General features: G+C 37.1%; 1 pseudogene; it reads right to left on the bottom strand.

Annotated features, from left to right (window-relative positions):
• Positions 1–2,124: 2,124 nt before the first annotated feature.
• LOC123925046 lies at positions 2,125–3,143 on the bottom strand (annotated as a pseudogene).
• Positions 3,144–3,717: the final 574 nt, after the last annotated feature.

The following is a 3,717-nucleotide window of genomic DNA, read 5'->3' as shown; positions in this document are numbered from 1 at the left end:
TAATGCTATGAACATGGGGGTACAGATATCTTTTTGATATCTAGTGTTTTCATTTCCTTTGGATATATTGGATATATTTCCCCAGAGTGGAATTGCTGAATAATATGCTAACTCTATTTGTAATTTTTTGAGGGACTTCCATACTGTTTCCAAAGTGTCTGTACCAATTTCTGATCCCACAAACAGAGCAAAAGTGTTCCCTTCACTCCAGATCTGTGCCTGCGTTTTTCATCTTTTACCTGTTTGATCATGGCCCTTAAAACAAGCATGAGGTGATATCTCATTGTGGTTTTAATTTGTACTAATGACTAGTGATTTTGAGCATCTTTTCATTTACCTATTGGTCTTTCTTGTATCTTCCTTGGGAAAAAAAAACTGTGTATTTAGGTACTTTTCTCATTTTTTAATTGATTTTTTTTTTTTTGCTCTTGAGTTGTGTGAGTTCTTTGTATATTTTTGATACCAATCTCTTATCAGATAAATGGTTTGCAAGTATTTTTTCCCATTTCATAGTTTGTCTTTCATCCTGGTGTATGGATTTGTTTTGCTTTACAGAAGTTTTTTAGAAAAAAAATATAAAAATATACTTGTTTATTTTGTTGCTGCCTGTGACTTTTAGGTGTGATTTCCCAAAAAATCATTACCAGGGACCATATCAAGGAGCTTTTATCCTATTTTTTTTTCTAATAATTTCATGGTTTTAGGTCTCACACTTCAGTCTTAACCCATTTTTTTTCAAAACCATTAAACCTTTATTTGCATATAAACAGTTCACTGTTTTTATTTACATAACCACCTTTATCCTAGACAAGCAGTGTTAACAAACATAAAGCAAAGATGCCTTGTTGATGACAATCCTACTCAATTTTCTTTATTGGAGGGTCTTCTCAGAAGCCAGTTATCACATGGCAATTTTCACAGTTTCAAAGAACTTTTCTTCATTTTAAAACAAGAAAGTGTTACACTTGGTGGGAGTTATTGTCAAATAGTTCAATCAACCTTATATTAGCTTTTATAATATAACTTCAAGTATGTGTATTATTTAACCAACACTAACCTCAAAAACAAAAACCCAACAACCAAACACTACCCCATTTCTGGTGCCATGAGATGCAAGAGCACCACTTATTTTTCTGTTTTAGTGGTTAAAAATGGAATCCAGTTTTAGCACCCATCTACAGGAGTTAGAGTTTAAGGACAACATATGATCTACTTACTGGAAGGTAACAGTCTTAATATCCCCTCAGAAGGACATCTGTTCCTTATACTGCATCCTGGCTCATGGAAAAGAATAATATTAATGGGGGCAGGAGGAAGGACAGACTTTTAGTTAAGGCTTTTTAGTACTTAAATCACTTAAATACTAATGTCATATTTCCCTAAAGTATAGAATTATATCACATATAAAATATCTCAAGGAATTATGTGGTTGCAGATACATCAGGATAGACCACATTTAAAATGTTAAACATGGCTTGAATATAGAACAGAGGAAAATCAGAAAAATTAATGCTAGTGATCAAAATCCCATCTTTTTAGCCAAAATGCTATCTCATCACCCCATTTCAAAAATGAAGTGAAAGATTCTAAACAACTTATAACTTTTTACATAAAAACACACAAAACTGTAAATAACTATGTTAGTTATTAGACACGGTAAATACAAGCAAAGAAAATAAAGTGCACCTTTACAATATATAAAATTATAGACCCAGTAATCACCTCTTAAAATTGGTAAATAGACTGAAATATAAAAAGTACTTGACATAGCAAAGTTAGATAGAAACGAAAAATATTTCAGTTGAAAAATAACAATTTTTCAGTACAGCAGAGGGACAAATAACCTTTAATTAAAGCTATTAGATTTGGAGACTCTTGAATATTTAGATTTTGCATAGGAGAAAGGAAAGCCATTCTTCTAGAAGGCACTAACTGGTTTAAATGTGCAAGCAAGTTCATAAAGAAAATATGTGTGAAGTACAGTCAAAACGACTTCTGATTCTTTTGTTTTATTCCTCACTCTGCAGGGGAGAACGACTGCGCAGTATCGCTGAGGAACGATCAGTCAGCAGGCTCTCCCACATCCTCTTCAGGGTGCTCAGTCCACAGTGTCACAGATCTCCTTTACTTTCTGGTGGAAGTCTTCTGGTTGATCTTCATACACATAATGCCCTGCCCCAAGAATGGCTATTGTCTTCACAAATGAATATGGTCATAAAGACTGGATGCTGTTGCCAGAATTGCCATCTATGCAGGATCGGGCACCATAGATGACCAAAACTGGAATGTCAGGGTGCATTTTACCAATTCACAGGAGCACTGGCCTTTTTTCCCATCCATAAGGAAGAGTCATATTTTTGAATGCTGTCTCACCACTTGGAGTCCGCACATTACGGTGGTAGATGTACTCTGTCATGGTGTCATCTTCAAACACTGATGAATACTTCCATTTGAAATCGGGCCTTAAACACTGCACTAGACTTAAGCCAAAGGGTCCTGCAATCCTGAGGCCAGCTAAAGGATTAAAAGGAGTCAGTGCTTCTCCCAAGGCTCTGATCCACACTGGGATTGGTCTGTCTTGATCAGCAAGGTCTAGTGGCTCAGAAAAACCCCAAGGCTCCACTAAAATGAGATGATTAACCCTTGACAGGTACTTCAGTGAGTAAGCAGCAGCCAAGAACCCACCCAAGTTATGTCTTAGCGAGATCATTTTGTCCAATCCTAGGGCACATCTCCATTCTTCAATGGATTCCACAAATTGATTCTCCACTCCCGCATCGTTGTCAAACCTAGCCTACTACTTTGTCCAAAGTCCAACAGGTCAAAAGCATAGATGAGTCTATCGGTGCAAAGATCTCCAAAATTCAGTGCCCAGGTCCAAGATCACCTCCAAAACCATGGAGGAGGACAAGTGGAGTCTTATTTGAAATATTATGAGAGAACTTCACTGTCCATATTTTATTTCCATTAGATATATGAGCAGGTTCTTTTTCGTATGTGCAGGGGACACATTTTAAAATTTTCTCTTCAGCTTCTTTAAGGTGTGATGTAGATGTAGGGCGCCAGGTGAGAAGCCAACCAATTAACCATCCTGACCTCTTGCAGGTGTCTGCCAAGTCCACCTCCTCTTCCTCCACAGCCATGGCTGCACGCGTGCAGGACCACACCTCCAAGCCCGCTGACAGGCTGACTCAAGCCTTAATCCATTTTGAGTTAATTTTTGTGACTACTGTAGGAGAAATTCTTATAGAATATTAAGTGAAGCGTGAAAGTGACAAAAACAGTAGCTTTCAATTATACAAAATATAAATATATAATATTAGAAAATTTGGGCTTTTGAATAACTTAGTTTTATAGCATGCCAATTAAAATATCTGGAACATGTATGTCATCCTATGCTGTTGCTGCTGCTGCTCCTATTATTATTATCATCATCATGCCTAGTTTTGTTAGATTCTCTTGAGCAAAAGAAGACTGCAATTATTGTTAGCTCTGCCGATACCCCACGTAAGCCAGTCTGTGGGATTACTCAAAGAAAAGAGTGCCCCACCTCTCATAGGAGGAATTAAAAGTCACACCCAAAGAAATGTGGTCTTAAGCCCAGTGACAAATTTTGAAGAGGCTGGAACAAGGCAAAGGGTCAGGGTGATGAAATGTTCAACTGTGTCCCTACCAACTGCAAAAAGAAGTCATGGAGACCATGTATGCAAAAGATGT

The sequence above is a fragment of the Meles meles genome, chromosome 1, assembly GCF_922984935.1.
Source record: "Meles meles chromosome 1, mMelMel3.1 paternal haplotype, whole genome shotgun sequence".
NCBI classification, from domain to species: Eukaryota; Metazoa; Chordata; class Mammalia; order Carnivora; family Mustelidae; genus Meles; species Meles meles.
This window is presented reverse-complemented; position numbering and strand designations above follow the sequence as displayed.